The 22,591-nt window shown below is 43.4% G+C and overlaps 1 protein-coding gene and 1 pseudogene across 2 annotated transcripts in view; one reads left to right on the plus strand and one right to left on the minus strand.

Moving 5' to 3' along the window:
* The window catches only part of FAM168A (family with sequence similarity 168 member A), a 235,030-nt gene that overhangs the window by 206,085 nt on the left and 6,354 nt on the right, over positions 1-22,591 (minus strand). For both annotated transcript variants that reach the window (XM_029956481.1, XM_029956480.1), the window contains exons 2-3: positions 14,009-14,181; positions 10,243-10,297 (exon numbers count right to left, since the gene is read on the minus strand). The gene's annotated coding sequence lies outside the window, so the exon portion shown is untranslated. The remainder of the gene's footprint in view (positions 1-10,242; positions 10,298-14,008; positions 14,182-22,591) is intronic.
* LOC115272602 lies at positions 10,073-13,343 on the plus strand (annotated as a pseudogene).

A 22,591-nucleotide genomic window follows, 5' to 3' on the forward strand; every position in this document is an offset into this window, starting at 1 on the left:
TCACTTCATCTTTCTGCAAAATGTGGATGTTCATATATATCTCCCAGGGCTATTATAAGTGTCTAGTGTAAATTTCTCTTCAACCCTACAACTCTGTAAAGAGAGAAGGATTTTGCATTTTGTTTTGTTGTATGTGTTTATAACTGTATTGTTTTGGTCCTTTCTGAAGGAGTAAAGATTTAGAAAGGTTGGTAGGAGGCACTTGTGGATGGCAGGAATGAATAGAGCAAAGTGGACAAAATCAGGCAGAGGAGAAGTTGTCTTTGGATGTATTGAATTTAGCTCTCAGAGGATACACTTTAGGTAAGCAAAACATTGCAGAGAGAACAAGATTGAGGCAGGAAATCCCCCAGAGGAAAAAGTCTAGAAGTCAGAGGTTCTGTCTAAATACCTATGGCCTGCCATGTTGTTATTCCACAAGAGACGGAAAAGTTCTGAGAATAGAGTAACAACCAGCTGTGCGCCCACCAGTCCCCTCTCACTGCGGTCTTAAGCGGGGAGTTGTTCCTTTTTTCTCTAATTTTAGAAAGTTTTTATCTATTGTGGACAGTCAGTATTGATTTCAAAAAGGAGAAATTGGTGCTCCTCCACCAAACCCATCCCTTTTTAGTTCTCACATTTTCTTCTAGGCATTTTGTTTTCTCCTAAACTTCTTTTGAAACATTCTAATCTTAACCTGGATGAATTAAGGGTAAAAGAAATTTGTCTGCACCTCACCCAGGAGAGCCTGGGAGGCTGTTTTTTGGAAAGGCCATGCAGGAGCCAATGCCATCGAGGGTAATGAAAAAGAGGAGATTCCCAGAACTAGGAAGGTCTGGGGCTTGGCTGTATGTGTGGCCTGCTCTCTGAAAAGACAGCATATGGGGGGTAGAACTACACTGGTATCCATGAAGCATGGGAGGGGACTCATGAAATATTTTTCTCTACAAAAGACCTGATCCTTTGCAGGGGAAGGAGCCCATAAAATGTAAGCACTGAATTGAACTTAATATGATTTAAATTGAATAAAGTTATATGTCATTTCTTACTTCCCTAACTTTGTGGAGTAAAGATTCATACCCACTGTATAATCGACAGAAAAAAATAAAACTGACAACATCTAAATTGCACACAGTGAAACTACCCATTGACTAAAATGGGTGGAAAAATCAAGTAAGCCTTCTTGACAAAATGTAGATCTGGAAAATACACCCTAGGAAAACTGAACTTCATAGAAGATAGAAATAATGACCGCAAGAGATAACTTACAATGGCAAAAGCTATAATTATTAAACTGTGATATGGATTTTTTAATGACTGATAACACAAATCATCATTATGAAACTCATACAGAAAATTATCTTTCAGATGAAGATAATTATAGCTCAATGTAAGTGAAAGTGAGTAAGTTGGAAATAGATTTAATAGCTGTGTAGAAAAATCAAAGGTATTGAGCTGACTTAATGGGATTTGTTCTGGGAAATATTTTCTCAGTGAAAAGTAATCAATATGATATAATTCCATCAAAAATTTGTATTAATAACTATGAGACAAAAGCATCCTCAGGGTCAGGTACCTGGCTTACTCAGCCAGTAGAGCATGCAACTTATGATCTCAGAGTTGTGAGTTTGAGCCCCGCATTGGGTGTAGAGATGACTTCAAAATAAAAATCTTTAAGGGTGCCTGGGTTGCTCAGTCAGTTAAGCATCTGACTCCTGGATTTGGCTCAGGTCATGGTCTCAGAGCTTCGTGGATTCTGTGCTGATGGTGCAGAGCCTGCTTGGGATTCTCTCTCTCTCCCCCTCTCTCTGCCCCTCCCCTGCTCACATGCTGTCTCTGTCTCTCTCAATATAAATAAATAAATAAACTTAAAAAAATAAAATTCTTTAAAATAAAAAAAATTTTAATTTTTAGGATCAAGGTGGGAGCCAAATATCCTGACCTCTCTACTAAAGCTCCTAGAGGGAGAAAGAAATGGAGACGGTGGCCAACCCTTTGCTGATCTACATTTTATCAAGATGATTTCTCTGATCCTTTCATCAATTTTTCATCAATAAAAAGTTTCAGGGGCACCTGGGTGGCTCAGTGGGTTGAGCGACTCACTCTTGATTTTGGCTCAGGTCATGATCTCATGCTACGTCAGATCAAGCCCCACATTGGACTCTGTGCTGACAGATGCAGAGTCTGCTTGGGATTCTATCTCTGCTCCTCCCCTGCTTGCACTCTGTCTCTCTGTCTCTCTTTCTCTCTAAATAAGTCATTAAACATTTTTAAAAATTTTCACTGTGTGCAGTTTTGCTGTTGTTTTATTTCTTCTGTGAATTATGTAGTGGTCAGTGTCCTTTTAGATAAGCCCCTGCCTCGGGGCCCCACTACTTAACAATCTCTTTGTCCATCCATTTCTCCATCTGTCCACTCAACAGTTACCCACCAAACAAACACCGACTCTGTGCCAGTCCCCAGCAGAGGAATCAGGCCAAGCCCCTGCCCTCAAATAATTATAATTTTAATTATTTTTTGTAATTCTATGCTCTTTCTTGTTACTTCCTAGGGGAGGACCTCCAGCGCAACGTTGACTAGAAGGGATGGCACTGGGCACGCTTTTTCTACTCCCATCTCAGGAGGAAAGATATTTCTATTTTATCAGCAAGGATGATGTTGGATGTAGGTTTTTTTGTGCATGCCTCTTATCAGATGAAGGAAGCTCCCTTCTATTCTTAGTTTGAAAGGATTTTGTTATACATGAGTGGTGATTTTTATCAAATTATTTTTCTACATCTCTTGTGATGATCTTATGATTTTCTTAACTTTATTCTGTTAGTTGGTAAATTACATGAATTTTCAAATGTCAAATCAACTTTGTATCCCTAGAGTTAACACAACTTGGTTGTGTAGTATTATCCTACTTTATAGATCTTTGGGTTTGGCTTGCTAATATTTTGATTAGAATTTTTGCATCTGTGTTTAGACTATAATTTTCCTTCCATATAATGGCCTCATTCGGTTTTTGTATCTAGGTAATGATGATCCCATAAAATAAGTTGAGAAGTACTTCTACTTCTGTTCTCTGAAAGAATCTGGACCTGGAGTTTTCTTTGTGGGAAGATTTTTTTCTAAATAAAAAATTCAATTTCTTTAATAGAAATAGTTTTAATAGAAACTACTCAGTTTTCCTATTTCTTATTGTGTCAGTTTTGGTAGGCTGTGTTTTTCTAGTTATCTGTTCATGCCATCTGAATTGCAAGTTTGTTAGGATATAGTAATTCACCATTTCCTCTCACAATCTTTTCAATTCATGTAGGTTCTTAGGGAGGTACTCTCTTTTTTTCTAAATTGATAATTATGTCTTCTCTTTTTATCCTTCACCTGTCTGGCCAAAACCTTATCAATTTTAGTAGTCTTATCAAAGAATTAACTTTTGGTTCTTTGAATCCTCTCTTCATATCTTTGTTTTCTATTTTATTAACTTCTTCTGTCACCTTTATTATTATCTTCTTTCTGCTTCATTTGGATTTAATTTCTGGGTGTCTTTCCTAACGAATTGAAATAGATATTTAGATAATATATTTTCAGCCATTGTTTTCTTTGCAATATATTCACTTGAAGCCACAAGTTTCCCTCTAAATATAGCTTTAGCTACATTCCACAGGTTTTAACATATTATATTTTCATTATCATTTGAATCAAATACTTTCTAATTTCTATTATGATTTCTTTTTTGACCTTTGCAGTATTTGGGGAATTTCTAGTTTTCTTTGTGTTTTTGATTACTGGCATAATCTAACTGTGGTCATTGAATATACTCTATATGATCCTAACTCTTAGAAATTTAGTTAGACTTACATTATGGCTCAGCAAATCAATAAATAGTCAACGTGCACTTGAAAAGAATACATATTCTATAGTTATTGGATCCAGTGTTCTATTATGCCAATTAGGTCAAAATTCTGAGGCATGTCACTCAAATTTTCTTTGTCTTTATTGGTGTTTTTATTTGCATGTTCTGTCAGTTACTGAAAGAGTTGTATTAAAATATCCCAGCATAATAATGGATTTGTCTATTTCTTTTTGAGAAATAGTCCCTGCCTTAGAGGTTCTCACAGTCAGATATGAGGGCTGACACATAACTAGATAATAATTGTGAGTGTATGTTTAAACATTCTAGCAGAGAGAAACCCAGGGAACACCCAATGTTTCGGTTCTACAGAACTAGTAGAAGTTCCCGGAATACAGATTTTGTTTTTCCCTATAAGACCTTTGTCTAATCCATGTGTCACAAACTCAAATGCCTACATTTGAAAGGGACAGGAACAATATAAAATGAAAAGAAAACTTTAGATTTCTAAACTTGTATAATAGTTTAGGAAATGGACTGAAAAAACTACTCAGCTGCAAACACAGGCTATCTTTCATGAGAAAGGGAGGATGACTCAGAGGGCAGAACCAAGACCCACAAGAAAGTGTTCTCAAGTTTGGTCTGAATCATGGAAGGGCCTGATTTCAGAACCAATGTGTGCTCTGCTTGACTTCAGAACTGCTATGGACCCGTGACTCCTGTGTACCTGTTGCCTCCCTCTCTGAGCAGGAGGGTCCATAGCAGTTACCTTGGGCCCGCCTCTATATTGGGCAGGTAGAGAGCAGATAAGCTGTCTCTCATTTGCAGGTGTTTGGATAAAGCAGAACTGTACTTGATGAAAACACATGAGGAACTACTTCCAAGGAAACTTGTTTTCATCTGAATTTGACCAAAACGACGAAGTTCAGGATTTCAAGTTGATACTGTGATGGGATGGGACTTTCAGGGCCTTACGGAAGGTGAGAGTATTTCACCTGTAGGGGAGCCACAAATCATTGGAGTCATGAGGGCAGATTATGTTATCCAGCCTTGAAGACGGCCTCCATAATTCTTACCTCCTGGCATTCAGAGCTCTGATAGAGGGTAACTTCTAAGATGAGGTAATAAAAAGCACTGTGGCTTCTGCCCCACTCTGCCTTGGATCACTTGCTTTTGCAGAAGGTGGCTGCCATGTCATGAGAACAGATCCACATCCTGAGGAACTGAGACCTCCTGCCAACAACCAAGCTTCCTGTCCAGTCTTCAGATGACCGCAGCCCTGGCTGATGTCTTGACTGCAACTCATGGGGACCTTGAGCCAGAACTAGTTAGTTAAGTGATTTCCAAATCCTTGACTATAGAAAATATGTGAGACAATACATGTCTATAGCTTCAAGCCACTAACTTTTGGTATAATTCCTTATGCAGAAATAAATAATTTATACTCGCACTTGGATGGCTCACACCTGAACTTTATTTTATTTTATTTTTTTAAATGTTTTATTTATTTTTGATACAGAGAGAGACAGAACATGAGAGGGGGAGGGGCAGAGAGAGAAGGAGACACAGAACCGGAAGCAGGCTCCAGGCTCTGAGCTAGCTGTCAGCACAGAGCCTGACGCGGGGCTCGAATCCACGAATGTGAGATCGGACCTGAGCCGAAGTTGGAGGCTTAACTGACTGAGCCACCCAGGCGCCCCTGAACTTTAAAGAAGATCTGCATCTATTTACACCACAGAGGACGATTGTTATAGCAGTTGGATTTACATCATCGATAGTACAAAGCTGTCCCTCTGAGCCATTTCTCCAGCATCATCACACACCCCAGCTTCACCTGGCTCTCTCCCACTCATCCTCCAGGACTTATCTCAACTATTTCCATCTGTAAGAAGCTTCCTGTTCCCAGGGACATAGAGACCCTATGTTTTCCTCTGCAGCAGCACTGGCCACTCTAAGCAGAAACTGGCTACATCCAGGCAGCTTGTGTACTAGAAAATGAGCAACTTGCAGGCAGGACCTTAGGCCCCGGGCCAGGCATGAGACAAGTAGGGAGAGTCAGTGGGTGCTTGTTGAATGATTTAATGAGTTTGGAAGCAGCTTCTCACCCCTGGGGGCTTGGTGAATTTTGAGGGCCTCTGTGAAATGGAACTCTTGTACCCTTGGGGTCTTCAGGGACCTTAAAGGAAGTATCAGAAGACCCCTGAAGAATTCCTCTGTTAGGCCCACAACCAACTCAAAAGACAGTCACCTCTTAAGGAGACTTTCAGGAAAGTTTGAGGGGTTCATGGTTGTGAGGAACAAAGACATGACAAAAATTTCTGACTAATTTAAGAGAAGGAATTTATTAAAAGAATATGGGAATGGGGCACCTACCTGGGTGGCTCAATTGGTTAAGCATCTGACTCTTGATCTAGGCTCAGGTCATGATCTCATGTTCATGTGGGTTCAAGCCCTGCCTGTGAGGCTCTGTGCTGACAGTGTGGAGCCTGCTTGGGATTCTCTCTCTCCCTCTCTCTCTCAAAACATATAAATAAACTTTTAAAAAGAACATGGAAATAAGCACATGAAAAGATGCTCAATATCTTTAGTTGTTAGGGAGATGCAAATCAAAACCACAATGAAACATTTTAAACTCACTGGAGACTAACAATTTAGAAGATGGATAATAACAAGGGTTGGAAAGGATGTGGAGAAACTCCATACATTGTTGGTAGTATGTAAAATGGTCGCTGCTAGAGAAAACAGACTGGCAGGTCCTCACAGTTAAACATGGAGTTACCACATGATCCAGCAATTCCCCTCCTAGGTATATATCCAAGAGAAATTTTTTTTTAATTTTTTAATGTTTTTTAAAATTTATTTTTGAGAGACAGAGAGAGAGAGACAGCGCAAGCAGGGGATGGGCAGAGAGAGGGAGAGACACAGAATCTGAAGCAGGCTCCAGGCTCTAAACTAGCTGTCAGCCCAGAACCCGATACAGGGCTTGAACACATGAATCATGAGATCTTGACCTGAGCTGAAGCTGGACACTTAACCGACTGAGCCACCCAGGCGCCCCTATATCCAAGAGAAAGTAAAACATACGTCCACACAAAAATGTGTACAAGAATGTTCATAGCAGCGCTCTTTATAATAGTCAAAGAACAGAAACATTCCAAATGTCTATCAATTAATGACTGGATAGACAAAATAGGGCATATCCATATAATGGAATGTTATTTCAATTAAAAAGTAATGGAGTACTAGGGCACCTGGGTGGCTCAGTTGGTTAAGCCTCCGAATTCGGCCCAGGTCATGATCTCACATTCATGGGTTTGAGCCCCACGTCGGGCTCTGTGCTGACAGCTCAGAGCCTGGAGCTTGTTTCTGATTCTGTGTCTCCCTCTCCCTCTGCCCCTGCCCGCTCTTGCTCTGTCTCTCTCTGTCTCAAAAATAAATAAAACATTAAAAAAAAATTTTTAAGCAATAGAGTGCTAATGCAACATGCTACAACATGGATGAACCTTGAAAACACTATGCTACATGAAAGAAATGAGTCACAAAAGACTACATATTATATAATTATATGAAATGTCCAGAGTAGGTAAATCCATCAATACAGATAGTAGCTTAGTGGTTGCCTAGGGATTAGAGGGTGTTGTGGGTTGAATTGTGTGCCCCCCCAAAAGATATGTTAAAGTCCTAGCCCCTGGTACCTGTGAATGTGACCTTATTTGGAAATAGGGTCTTTGAAAACACAATTGAGAACTAAACTAAGATAAGGACCTATCAGAGTAGGGTATACTCTTTTTTTTATGTTTATCTTTGAGAGAGAGAGAGAGAGTGGGAGTGCATATGTGAGTGTGGCGGAGGCAGAGAGAGGAGGGAACAGAGGATCTGAAGCAGGCTCTGCACTGACAGCAGAGAGCCCGACGTGGGGCTTGAACTCACAGATTGTGAGATCGTGACCTGAGCTGAAGTCGGATGCTTACCGACTGAGCGATCCAGGCCCCCCAGGACATGTTCTTAATCTGAGTGATGTCTTTATAAGAAGAGAACAGACACACAGAGAGACACATAGAGAAACGAATGCCATGTGACAACATGAGACAGAGGAGAATGTTACGTAGCAACAGAGGCAGCAATTGCAGTGATGTACCTGCAAGCCAAGGAGCACCAAGGATTTCCTGCAACAGGAGAAGCTAAGAGAAAGGCTGGAACAGATTCTCCCCTAGAGCCTGCAGAGAGAGCATAGTCCTACCAGCACTTTGATTTTGGACTCCTAGTCTCCAGAACTCAGGGAGAATAAATGTCTGTGGCTTTAGGCCTTTGTTATGGCAGCCCTAGCAAAGTAGTACAGATGACTAGGGAGGAATGGGAAGTGACTTCCAAGGTGTAAGGCCTTTTATGGGGGGTGATGAAATGACATATTCTAAAACTGATGTGGTGGGGCACCTGGGTGTCTCAGTCGGTTAAGCATCTGACCTTGGCTCAGGTCATTATTCATGGTTTCATGAGTTCAAGCCCTGTGTCAGGCTCTGCACTGACAGTGTGGAGCCTGCTTGAGATTCTCTCTCTTTCTCCCTCTCTTTCTGACCCTCCCCTACTCACTCTATCCCTCTCAAAATAAGTAAACTTAAAAAAATAAAAATAAAATTTATTGTGGTGATGGCTGCACAATTCTGTGAATATATTCAAATCGCTGAACTGTTTATTGAGATATATCTGTTATATATTTTTTTTAAAAAGTGCTAGGGCCCCTGGGTGGCTCAGTCCGTTGGGCGTCTGGCTCAGGTCATGATCTCGCAGCTTGTGAGTTTGGGACCAGGCTCTGTGCTGACAGCTCAGAGCTTGGACCCTGCTTCAGATTCTGTCTCCATTTATTTGCGCCCCTTCCCTGCTCACACATTTTTTCCCTCAGTCTCTGACTTTCTTAAATATAAATAAGCATTAAAATTTTTTAAAGTGATATTGGGGAGCTCACAGAATCAACAAGAGTCCAAGAGAACAAGGTATAGAGCCAGGACTATCACCTCAAATCATATGAAACTAGTCTGGGGAGAACCCCACAGTTGCTTCCGAAGCACTAGCCAATACAGACTTAAAAATTATTATTAAGTGAAGCAGGTCCTCTTTTTTATATCAAGGAGGTGTGTAATTTACATATAATAAATTGCATCCATTTGAAGTATATAGTTAATGAGTTCTGACTAATGTATATACCCCACATGACCACTATCACAATCAAGATACAAAATATTTTCATCATCCCCAAAAGTTTCTCTGTGCCCCTTCACAGAGAGTTCCCTGTAGAGGGAATCTCCCTCTCCAGTCCAAGGCAACTACAGATCTGTATCCTATCCACTTCCTGAGCCTGGTTCTCCAACCTTCCCGTCAATTCCGTAAACCACCCAAAACCCTTCCAATAAATTCCTTTCCTTGAAGTGAGCCAGAACTGGTGTTCACAACCAAACATCCTGACTGATAAACCAGGGAGGAAACAAGAGAAGGGAGGAGAAAAGTAACTCACAGAAAATACATCCACTCAGAATCCAGGTATATAAAATTCAAAACCAGAGGAAAACAACTCCTATATTTCTCAGGGATACTGTCATTTTTTGGTAAACCTATAAAGAAAACCAAAGGCATGTTTGTGGCAGTCTGGATTAGGGTTTAGCAAGTGTTCTCGGTACCTCCCCCTGCTGTGAAGGGAATGTACTGCCCTGGCCCGCTGAGGTTGAGCTTGGCCTGTGACTTGGCTTTGGCCAGCCAAATGTTAGTAAGCGCGAGATGAGCAGTGCCTCAAATGTGCTTGTGCTGCTGTCTGCCGCGGCTCTCCGGCTTCAGTGAGCAGCCAGGAGAAGAGGCACCAGGTAGACGCTGATTCTAGTCGTTGGGAGCCATGCGGAGCAGACCTGGGTCCAGTTCTGCAGTCTGGAGCCAAACCCAGACAACCCGCAAGCTGCAGCAGAGCCACCCCTCCAAGCCCAACCTAGATGAGTGCAACCTGCAGACCATGAGAGCGAGGCAAAGGCTAGTTGAGTTCTGAGGCAATGCGTAGCATTTTTGTGGCTACAACTGATGAACACAGTAGGCAACGGCCAATTCGGGAAGGGAAAGGAGGGGATGTGATCAGGGCTTCCAAGTATTCAGGCTGAGTGGTGGGTTCACAAGTATTCACCACATCATTATTTAAACTATACACAGCTAGTATACATACTCTGCTATTCACAATTTTTTTTCACAGCTTAAAAAAAAGTGAGGGAGGAGTTTGGGGCCATGGCTTACGGCAATTGTTTCTGTGCTGAATGGAAGGTGGTTTGGGAGTGGGTGGGCAGATATGAAGGGCTGGTGCAAGAGGAGGATGGAGGGGGCTGGGCGGAGCCGAGTGCAGAGATGGGTAAGAGCGGTGCTTGGATCCGGGTGATAGGGGATTAGATTTTACTTACTACTTCAATCCTTCTCTGGATTTCCCAAGTTTTCTACAATGGACATATACGACTTCTGTAATCAGAGAAAAGAACAAAAATGTAATGGCAGACACAGGGGTCACTTCCCAGCAGGCATTCTCGCCTTCCCTGTTGATAGCATGAATCATGGTCCAAATCAGCCATGATCACATTTTCCTGTTCCCTGTGGCTGGATCAGCGGAGCCTGTGTGCCCTGGTTCTGGCCAGTGAAATGAAAGGGGATGTCCCCTGGTGGGAGGTGGGGGCAGAATTTTAAGAAAAGCCACTGAGTCAATCCAGGGACTTTTCTGCTGACTTCTTGTTAAATGAGATGATGAAAATTCTACAGCTTAAGTCACTTTTGTTTTAGTTTGTTTTGTTTTGTTTTTAGTGATCTCTACATACAACATGGGGCTCAAAGCCATGACCCGAAGATCAAGAGTTGCATGCTCTTCCAACTTAGCCAGTTAGGTGCCCCTTAAGTTGCTTTTGGTTAGGAAGACTCAATTACAATTACAACATCCTAATTGACACAGAATGTTTTTTCAAGTGTAAGGAGAGATATATCTGATGGCCTTAGAGGTTCATTCATCTCCCTAGACAGCTAGCCTCATGATATCAGCTACAGGGTTTTAGGGGCTCCCCCTTTCTTTCTTTTTTTTTTTTTTAAGGATTTTATTTCTTATGTAAACTCTACGCCCAACATGGGGCTGGAACTCACAACACCAAGATCAAGAATCACATGCTCTACCAACAGAGCCAGTCAGATACCCATATAGGAGTTCCCCCTTTCTAACTAGGCTACTTCCTTGACAGAGGTACTTCCAATGTGACATAGTCATATAGCTGTTCCCTCCCCATAGCCACTCTATTTAAAAGTTCTTGGGGCGCCTGGGTGGCTCAGTTGGTTAAGCAGAGGACTTTGGCTCAGGTCATGATCTCACAGTGAGTGTGAGCCCCGAATCGAGCTCAATGCTGTCAGTGTGTCCCTTTCCTGCTTACGTTCTCTCTCTTTCTCTCTCTCAAAAATAAATAAAAATCAGTCTGCCTGATCTCGCATGTTCTGGTCACTCTGTGCCCCTCTGCCACGTGACATCCCCACAGCTGCCCTTGCTCATTCCCCACCACCCGCCATCCGCAGCCCTGGCACCAGGCCAGCTCTCCTTATTTAGTGTCTCTGACAAGACGGGCCTCATGGAATTTGCCAGAAACCCAACTTCTGTTGGTTTGAATCTGATCACATTTGGAGGGATGGCAAAAGCTCTCAGGGATGCTGGTCTGGCAGTCAATGATGTGTCTGAGCTGACGGGATTTCCTGAAATGTTAGGGGGGCATGTGGAATCTTGGCTCTTAATATCCCGGAAGATAATGCTGACATGGCCAGACTTGATTTCAATCTTTTCAGGGTTGTCGTCTGTAATCTGTATCCCTTTGTGAAAACAGTGGCTTCTCCAGATGTAACTGTTGAACGGGCTGTTGAGAAGATTGATATTGGTGGAGTAACCTTACTGAGCGCAGCAGCCAAAAACCACGCTTGAGTGACAGTAGTGTGTGAACCCCAGGACTCTGTGGCCATGTCCACTGAGATGCAGAACTCTGGACAGTAAAGACGTCTCCTTGGAGACTAGACGCCAATTAGCCTTGAAGGCTTTCACGCATATGGCACAATATGATACAGTAATTTCAAATTAGTTCAGGAAACAGTATAGTAAAGGAGTATCTCAGATACCCTTAAGGTATGGAATGAATCTTCACCAAACTCCTGCCCAGTCATACGCTCTTAAGTTCAAGCTTCCCATAACAGTTCTAAATGGAGCCCCTGGCTTTATAAACTTGTGGGATGCTTTGAATGCTTGGAAGCTGGTGAGGGAACTCAAAGAAGCTTTAGACACTCTTGCCACTGCCTCTTTCAAACATGTCAGCCCAGCAGGTACTGCTGTTAGAATCCCACTAAGTAAAGATGAGGCCGAAGTCTGCATGGTCTATGATCTGTATAAAAAACCCTTACACCCATGTCAACTGCATATCCAAGAGCAAGAGAGGGCTGATAGGATGTCTTCATTTGGTGACTTTGTTGCATTTTCTGATATTTGTGATGTCCCTACTGCCAAAATGATCTCCAGAGAGGTATCGGATGGTATTGTTGCCCCCAGGATATGAAGATGAAGCTTTGGTAATACTTTTTTTTAAATCTTTTTTTTTTTTACATTTATTTTTGAGAGACAGAGAAAAACAGAGTACAAGTGGGGAAGGGGCAGAGAGAGATGGAGACACAGAATCTGAAGCAGGCTCCAGGCTCTGAGCTGTCAGCACAGAGCCCGATGTGAGGCTCAAACACACAAAACCATGAGATGATGACCTGAATCGAAGTCAGACACTTAACTGACTGAGCCACCCAGGTGCCCCTGGAAATACTTTCTAAAAACAAAAATGGAAACTGTTATGTTCTTCAGATGGACCAGTCCAGATGAAAATGAAGTTCGAACTCTCTATGGTCTTCGTTTAAGTCAGAAGAGAAATGGTGTCAGCGACAGGACATTATTTAGCAATGTTGTGACCAAGAATAAAGACTTGCCAGAGTCTGCACTCAGAGGCCTCACTGCGGCCACCATTGCCGCAGCCTAACTAGCTCACGTGCTGTGCCAAGAAATGGTCAGGTTGTTGCACTGGAGCTGGACAGCAGTCCTGAATACATTGTACGCAGGGGGGTAAGGCAGACTATTGGTGGCTTAGACATCACCTACAAGTGCTTTCAATCAAGTTTAAAACTGGAGTGAGGAGAGCAGAGATCTCCAATGCCATCAAGTAGGATGCTAGGGGAACCATTGGCAAGGATGAAGATTTGGTATAGTGGAAGGCATTGTCTGAGGAAGTCCCTGAACTACTAACTGAAGTAGAGAAGAAGGAATAGGTTGACAGATTTAATGAAGTTTCTATCAACTCCGATGCCTTCTTTGCTTTCAGGGATAATGTGGGCAGAGCTAAGAGGAGTGGTGTGGCATAGCTGCTCCTTCTGGCTCTGCTGCTGACAAAACTGTGATTGAGGCTTTCGATGAACTGGGAATAATTCTTGCACAAATCTTCTGCTCTTTCATCATTAATTTCATTGCACAGAATCTTATGGTTTGCTCCATAAATTGCATGTGACATTTTGACAAATACCTTTTTTAAAAAAATTAAAACATTAAGTCATTAAAAACATTTCTTCAGGGCGCCTGGGTGGCTCAGTCGGTTAAGCATCTGACTTTGGCTCAGGTCATGATCTCTCAGCTTGTGAGTTTGAGCCCCACGTTCAGAGCCTGGAGCCTGCTTTGGATTCTGTGTCTCACTCTCCCTGTCTGCCTCTCCCCTACTCACACTCTGTCTCTCTCTCTCAAAAATAAATAAACTTAAAAAAATTAAAAAATTAAAATTAAAATAAATTTCTTCTTTTTTAATCACTCATGTCAGCCAAATAGGTTTCTCCTCCATTTCAACATTACTGGAACAGGGCTCGGTCTACTGCGACTCTGGTGACAGTGCAGCGAGAAGTGAATTCCAGGGGCTGCTTGTCCCTACTCTCTGTCTGTATGGTTCCCCCATCATACCCTATCTGACATCTGCACTGCTGAGTGGGGCTACTGGTATGTATCCCACAGCCTTTTTTGCATGACAAAATATTACGCAAGGAGGAAACGGAAAGATAGTGACAGTAAAGCAGACATAACCTAGAGTTGACCGATGTCAATATTTACAGATTGCAACTGGTTCTGTCCTCTGGACCCACCTGCTCCTCAACTTGCGATGTTGATTAAGCGCCAGGTGTGAGAGGTGAGAGCCGAGGTCTTCAGAGCAGTGGCCCAGTCTACTCATGGAGACCTCCCCAGTGGGTCCGCTCCTCACGGCCCTTCCTCTACCAGGTCTCCTTTCTCCTTTCCAGAAATCACCAGTTCCTTCCACCTTCCCAAAGAGCGATTAAAAAAAATTTTTTATATGTTTTGAGAGAGAGAGCAAGCAAGAGAGTGAGCACATGTAAGTGGGGGAGGGGCAGGGAGAGGGAGAGAGGGTCCCAAGCAGCCTGGGGCCAGCAGCCAGAGCCAGATGTGGGGCTCCATCCCATCAACTGTGAGATCATGATCAGAGGTAAAGTCAAGAGTTGGGAGCTTAACCAACTGAACCACCAAGGCGCCCCAAGAGTGAACTTTTAAAAACAGAAATCACATCACGTCATTTCTTTGTCAGAAGCACTCCCCCAGTTTTCCATGGCACTTGGCATGGGTTCACTCCAGTCTGCTCTCCTGGGTGGGCAGTACCCCAGAAATCCGAGGTTTCAGGGGCAAGCCCCCAGTTTTTATGGAAGCTTCCTACACACCTCTCCTTCTCCCACAGGACCTGAGAGGAGACAGAAGCTCCAGAAAAACGGGGCCTCAGGGCTTCAGCCAGGTAGACACATCTAGCATCCTCCCAAATATTGTGTTCTGAGAAAGCCAAGGCCACAATCTCTAAAACCTTTAGCTTCCCCTCTGCACTCCCCATCCTATCTCCTCCCCATGAAGGACAGGCTGCTGGCGAATCAACCAACCACAGGGCTAAATTTATAGGTACTACCCAAGCTGGGGACGGTCCAGTCACTTTGGCTACAAGGATTGCTCTAAAATGCCAGCCCAGAACGGAGCCCAGTTTATCAGGTTCTGCACCCTGGCTTAAGCTTTGGAAAAGTCCTACAGTGACCTGGGTGCCCAGCTTTGGTGCAGTAACCAAATATGGCCACAAGAGGGAAGTAACGCATCTTCCCAACTGCAGGGGTTTGGCTTCCACCGGGAACAGCTCAGATGCGTTCACTCTGCTAAAGCAGAGGGGCCAGATGGAGATCTGCGGGTGCTCTGGAGAAGGCAGGTAACCTGAAGTGCCTTTAAAATGACATTCTTTAAATACTTGCTCAAATGTATTCAATGGGGAAGAAAAGAAACTGCTTTTCTAAATAAATAAAAAAACTAAAAAAATTATATGTATGTAAATAAATTTTAAAATGTTCATTTATTTACTTTTGAGAGAGACAGAGTGTGAGAGGGGAGGGGCATAAAGAGAGAGGGAGACACAGAGTCTGAAGCAGGCTCCAGGCTCTGAATGTCAGTGCAGAACCCAATGCAGGGCTCAAGCTCACAAACTGTGAAATCATGACCTAAGCCGAAGTCGGACACTCAACCGGCTGAGCCACCAGGTAGCCCTAGTATGTAAATATAGTGTAAATAAACATATGTGCACATACTCTTTGTGGGTAGCAACTAGGAAGGTCATGAAGGAGACTGGTGGAGTTTCTTGGTCTGGGTGCCAGTTACAAAGGCAGTTTTGCTTTGTGAAAGTTCAAGCTGTACTATTATGATTTGTGTACTTTTCTGTAGGAATGCTGTGCCTCAAGAAAATTTTATTTAAAAAATCAATGGTCAGCACTTGGGCGGCTCCGTCGGTTAAGCACCCAACTTCAGCTTAGGTCATGATCTCACATTCCGGTTTGAGCCCCGCGTCAGGCTCTGCTGACAGCTCAGAGCCTGTAGCCTGCTTTGGATTCTGTTTCTGCCTCTCTTCCTCTACCCCCGCTCAGATTGCTGTTTCTCTCTCTCTTAAAAATAAATACACTTTAAAAAAATCAATTGTCAATTGATGTTCAATTATGTTCAGAATAAGAGGTTTATGCAAATGTGATGAAAAGTTTTTGAGAATTAATAGGTAATCTAGTCACAAATTTCAAAATTCAAATGATACCAAAGGGTGAATAAAAATCTCCCCTACTTCTGTTCTTTAGGCACTCAGTTACGTCCTATAACACTTATCTATAATTGTGCAATAAACTGGCCCAAACTCAGTGGCTTAAAGCAACAACCACTGTACTTGCTCACAGCTCTGTGGGTTCGTGATTTGGGCTGGACCCAGCTGGGCAGGACTCTGCTGGCCTTGCTGGGGTGATTTACGCTGCTTCGGTTTTTTGGCTGATGGACTGAGGCGACAAGGTCTAAGATGGCCTCACTCTCAGGTGTGACTGTTCAGGCTGGCTGTCTGGAGGCCTCTCTTTCCCGGTGCCCTCTCTCATCTTCAAGGAACCTTCTCTGCGTGGTGGTAAGAATGGAAACTGCAAGGCTTCCTAGACCCAGAGCTCTGACATCACTGCAGTGGCATTCTATTGGTTAAAGCAAGTAACCGCCAGAAAGCTTTGAGAGTGGGCAGAAACAGACTCCACCCCTCGTTGGGAGGAACAGCACTGTCACTTTGCAGAAGGCCACGCACACAAGGGTTGGAAGGAATTTGTGATCATTTTTTTGCAATCTACCACATCTCCCATGGAAATTCTTATATAGTTCTCTAGAAATATTTTGTAGATGTTTAAACAAATGCATGTGTACATAAACATATGTTTAATGTTTATATAAAATTCATAGATATGTAAATGTATATACATTCATATATATGCAAATGCCTCCACTTGAAGTTAGAAACCTAAGAGCCTTTCCTAAATTCTCCCTTTCCCTCATGATCTGCACCCAATCCATCAACTAGCTAATAAAAACTCCAAAATGCATGCAAAATGTATCCAGTTCTCACCACCTTTTTCAGGGGCGTGCGAAGGCACCCTTGACTGTTGCTCGACTGACACTCGTGCTGATTCAGATCCTTACACAGGCCACAGAGACCTTCCAAGGGGTCAGGTCCTCCTGTTGGTGTCGCTCTGAACCTGACGGGCACTGAGTTCTTTGCATTCCCTTTTTGTGTTCAGTTACTGTTCTCAAAACATAAATATTTTCTGTAAGGAGAGATGGAGTACAGAGCTCTCACTCCAGCCATGAGCTGTGGCAGAGCAGCGCCCTGTGTTCTGGGATTGCTCATGTGAGGGAACTGGAGCCTTGGTATCTTTTCCTGCAAGTAGAGCTCAGTTAGTTAAGACTTCTGCCAACCAAGAATGTTGTGATGTGTGACCTCACTGCTTCTGGGAGGCTCCAGCAAATTTTCCCACTTCCTCCCCAATGACCAAATCAAGAGGTGTGAAGACGAGATGTCTTTTTCAAGACACCAGAGTCCAGTGCCACCCTCCGCCTAGAACACTGGTATCTATTTACCCTACATCTACCTCATCAAAGGAGCCATTTGAGTGACTTCTTCCTGAATAAAGTTCTGCTCCCAGGAGTCTTGCTGTCACATAAACCTAAATGTATTGGCTATTGTTCCCAGCAGCCCTTCCTCCCCTCCCACCGCTTCCTTTTTGGAAACAGAACTTGACAGAAGCTGGACCAGTCAGAATCCTTCCTTGGGATTTTTTCCTCCTGGGCAGGTAGGAAAGAATGCAATAGACACAGGGTCTGGAGCAGAGTGAGAACATACTTTTGCTTAAGCTAGAGCCAGCTTTCCTCATGTACAACCAGAAACTGCCTAATACATGCCATTTCCGAACCTTCTTCCTGATCAGGTACACTTATCTGTAAAGGGTTGGGACGTATGCTATTTTTATGACCAGAAGGCAAATGTGTTAGAGTTCGTATTAAAAGTATCCATGCCCCGGGCACCTGGGTGGCTCAGTCCCTAGAGTGTCTGACCTTGGCTCAGGTCATGATCTCACAGTTTGTGGGTTCAAGCCCTGAGTCGGGCTCTGTGCTGACAGCTCATAGTCTGGAGCCTGCTTCAGATTCTGTGTCTCCCTCCCCCCGCTCATGCTCTGTTTCTCTCTCAAAAATAGACATTTGGGGGTCCCTGGGTGGCTCACTCAGTTGAGTGTCTGACCTTGGCTCAGGTCATGATCTTGCAGTCCAAAAATAAATAGACATTTAAAAAAAGGGGAGAAAAAAAATACCCCAGGCCCCCTACTGCTAAAGCATAAAACTAAAATGTAATCTCCAAAATGCTTTCTGTTATCATCAGGCTATCTTCTCATGTGGAAAAGGAATGGGTTGCTTAGGCAGGATATGTGTGTAAGAGGGCCATGGCACAACACATTGCATGCCACTGCCCTGCACAGTCAGGTCTTAGGGAATCTTCAGTCTGAAGGCACCAGGACCATGAGCCCTAACCTCTGCACGCGGTCTAACCGGTATATTGGAAACGCTGATGGAAGGTCCAGACACAGGCATGACCTGGGAAAATCCAACTGGACTGACCAAGGAAGTTGGTGCAGCCAAGATACACATCACTGGAATCAGCAACAGCAACAGATGTGGAAACTTCTGGAGTCCTGCAAAAGGTCCTCACTGAGGAGACATAGCTGTGGACGATGAGTCTGAGTGAGTACTGGTCCTACCAGGCCTTCTGGACTCTCAGCTGTCTCTCCCTTCCCTCACAACTGTATCCCCAGCACTAACCCAATACCTGACACAAAGAAGCAGTTGGTAAAACTTGGTGAAACTAATAAGTAAATCAGTAGCCCTCACTTAATTCCTAGATGGGCCACATTTCTGATAAGTACATGCAAGCCACATCCATGAAGAACATAAGAGAGCACAACTTTTTTGAAAAATTCAGCCATCCAAGTCCACTTCCTGCTGGTGCAGGTTCCAGGGCCCAAGGAGTGTTATGAGGCTTCTGCATGCTGGGTTTGGGGTTTCCCGGATAGCACAATTCCTTAAAAAATTTAGTAGGCCTTTGGTCTATTTGGTTCTGGTCAGTTCCAATGTGAGTAACCACAGCCAAAGACCTTATCTAGACATGGTTTTCAAGCTTGAAGACGCTGAGCTTCTTCTTTTCAGACATCCCTCCAGCTGGATGATGGCTCTCTTCAGACCATCTGAAACAATCCCTACCTTGCCAATAGGCTCACTGCTGCTCTGAGGAGGTTACGTGTCTTATCTCCTCCTAAAGTTGCACTTTGCAGTTAACCCTCCTAAGTGCATCAGTGCAGAAGCAGTTGGCTTTTTAAACTCTATAAAACTCAAAATTAAAGGATTCTTGGTCAACCCAGATTATAGGTAACAGCAAAGAGTTCCTCCCTTAGTAAAGCTGTACAGAGTAGCTAGCTCTAGTTTGAGTTTCTTTATTTCTTTCTCTCCAGTAGGATTTTGCTAGAAGTAGCAAGAAAGAGCTGGAAAGCACTAACATTCTAAATTTCCCTACCTTTCTAAATTATTACCCTGCACTGCTACAGCCTCAATTAGCCTATGATCTGCCTTTCAAGGTGGGATAGCCAGTATCTGAAGCTTATCCCCCCATGAATCACATCTTCCAGTATTCACTACCTGTGTAAAACCCTCCCTTTAAATCTGGGCTGGTCCTGTGACCAACTTTAAGGCCTTAAGAAGGTCTGGCAGAGGGGCATCTGGGTGGCTCAGTCGGTTAAGCCTCCAACTTCGGCTCAGGTCATGATCTCATGTTCGTGGGTTCGAGCCCCACATCAGGCTCTGTGCTGACAGCTCAGAGCCTGGAGCCTGGTTTCGATTCTGTCTCCCTCTCTCTCTGCCCCTTCACACTCATGCTCTGTCTTTCCCTGTCTCAAAAATAAATTAACCATTAAGAAAACTTAAAAAAAAAAAAAAAGAAGTTCTAGCAGCTTTCACTTTTGCCTTCTTGGGTTCCAGCTGCCATATAAAGAAGCCCAAGCTGTCACAAGGAGAAAGAGGTCACAGCCCTTCCAGCCATCTCACCCACACGCGCAAGGAAGGCATCTTGAATATTCCCTCCCTAGCCAGCATCTGACTCATCACAGACCCCTGTGAGACCAGCAGAACCACCCAGTTGGAACCGTCACCCCTCAATACACAGAATCATGAGTAGTAAAATGTTTGCTCTTAAAACCCTTTAAGTTCTGAGATGGCTTGCCACATAAATAGTCAACTAGCACACAATTTTTGGATCAAATGCTTTACTACTGTATAACAAGAGTCACAAGTTTGCAGTCTGCAATGCCTGAGTCCTTGCCAGCTGCAACCCGATGCACTCCTTATTTAGGCACTCGGTTTTGTCACTGGCAGTGCTCTATTTCTAGATACCAAATTCAACATTAATTAGAAATAGGTTTACCTATGACAGAAAAATTAACGCGATAGTGGCTTAAACCAAATAAAAATTTATTTCTCTCTCATATAGATTTAGTCCAGAGATAAGTAATCTAGAGCTGGCTTGACCCTCCACAGTTTCAGGGACCCAGACTCTTTTTTCTCGTGTTCCACCATCCTTAACATATGGCTTTTCTCTCGTGTTCCAAGATGGCCACTCAAGTTCCAGCCATATGACAGCCTTTCAACCAACAGAAGGTGAAAGGGATGAAGAAAGGTATGTCCCTCCCTCAAAGGACATTTCCTGAAGTTGCATAAGACTCTGCTTATATCTCATTTGCCAGGACTTACTCCCATGGCCATAATAAGCCGGAAGATGTGCTAAGATTGGCAGTCTTAATTTCAAGTGGTTCTGGTTCCAATGTAAAGCTTGGGTTCTATCAAGAAAGAGAGGAAGAGTGAATTTTGGGGGTAAGCTAGTAATCAGTGCTCTGATTACATTGGCTTTCTAGTCAATTGTGTTTTCTGGAGAGCAAGGCTCCTCCTCTGTTCTCATTTTTCATTCTTCCCTTATCCACTCTGAAAGAAGAATAAGAAGGAGAACAGGTAGGGGAAGGGGAAAGGAAAGGGAGAGGGGAGGGGGAGGGACAGAGGGAGGAAGAGAAGGAGAAAGAAGAAAGGGAAAGAGGATGAGGAGGAGGGGGAAAGAAAGAAACATTTTAGTGTTCCAGATGAAATTAAATTATGTACTACATAGTAATTTTGGAGAATTGACATTTCTATGAATTTCTGTCTTCCTATCCAAGAACACGGCATGTCTTTTCACTCATTCAAATCTCATTTTATATCTTTTAATACAATTTTATGGTTTTCTATTTATAGGTTCTATACTTTTCTTATGTATAGTGAAGTATTTCATAGTTTTGGTTGCTCTAGATGTAGTTTTCCTCCCAATTTTGTTTGTGAGTCCTCACTCAAAGAGTAGAAGAAAAGACTGACCCCTTTGTGTCCAAGTCCAAGTACATGGGAGCATCTTCGGGGAGGGGGTGCTCCCGCAGAGAACAGCTGGAAAGTGCAGAGACATAGCCTCCACATCTACCTCAAGGGCAAATCGGTAAATGGGGTGAGGAACTTCTCAACCAACCAGACCCGGGGCACTAAGCTTCCGGAGGAGGAAGGACGGGAGGAAAGGGGAGCCAAAAATCTGCTGCTGCTTTTTTATTTTTTTTAATTTTTAAAATGTTTATTTATTTTTGAGACAGAGAGAGACAGAGCATGAGCAGGGAGGGGCAGAGAGAGAGACACACACACAGAATCCGAAGCAGGCTCCAGGCTCTGAGCTGTCAGCACAGAGCCCCACACAGGGCTTGAACTCATGAACATGAGATCATGACCTGAGCTGAAGTCAGAGGCTTAACTGACTGGCTTAACCACCCAGGCGCCCCTGCTGCTGCTTTTTATACCTCAACATAAAGTTTTCTTTTTTTGTTTGTTTTAAGATTTTATTTTTTTAAATACTGTCTATACCCAACTTGGGGCTCCAACTCACGACCCCAAGATCAAGAGCCGCATCCTCTTCTGACTGAGTCAGCCAAGTGCCCCTCAACATAAAATGTTCTTAAAAATTTTTTTCTTTTTGCTTTTTATGTTTATCTTATATGCTGTCGCCTTGTCCAATTCTATTATTACTTCTAGTAGTTTTTACTAGAGTCTCTTAGGTTTACTCGGTTTACAATCATAACAGTAAAGAGAGTTTTATGTCTTTTTTCTTAAGTTTATAAGCTATTTTATCATAAGGCCCTTGCTAAACCTGGGTGGAATAACTGAATATTTGATGAATGGGAGGAGTTGCTAAATACCTTGATAATGGAATCAAAAAGTTCACTAAAATATTTAGAATCCCTTACTTGCCGGGCTTTCTATCCGCCCTTGTGTTAATCCTTACAACGTGGCAGGAGGCAGGCTTTGCTCTCCCCACTCACAGATGAGGAAAGGACACTCAGAGAAGTCAGCTAACCTTTCAAAGTATCACAGCGGGGGTGGCAGGGGGAATGGGGAGCCCAGGGCAGGGCTGCCACCTCCTCCCCTTCTCTCCACTGTCTGGCTCTTGGTTCTGAAAGGAGTTTTAAGCTCTCCTAAGAGAACCATCTGCTGAGGCAATGCAGTGAGTGTTATGTGTAAATCTGCAGGGAGAACAAATGATGGCTTTGTCCCTCCTTCATCCCTTCACTCATTCATTCTCTCCATGAACATGTGCGGAACACTGAGCACCTATTCTGTTCCAGGCCCTTCACCGGGAATGGGGACACAGGGATGACTAGGTGCAGTGACTACAGGATGGTGGGCAGCAAGAGGGAGCGCTTTCAGGCAGAGGGAGCAGCATGCGCAGAGAGTCGTAGGAG

The sequence above is a fragment of the Suricata suricatta genome, chromosome 11 (genome assembly GCF_006229205.1).
Source record: "Suricata suricatta isolate VVHF042 chromosome 11, meerkat_22Aug2017_6uvM2_HiC, whole genome shotgun sequence".
NCBI classification, from domain to species: Eukaryota; Metazoa; Chordata; class Mammalia; order Carnivora; family Herpestidae; genus Suricata; species Suricata suricatta.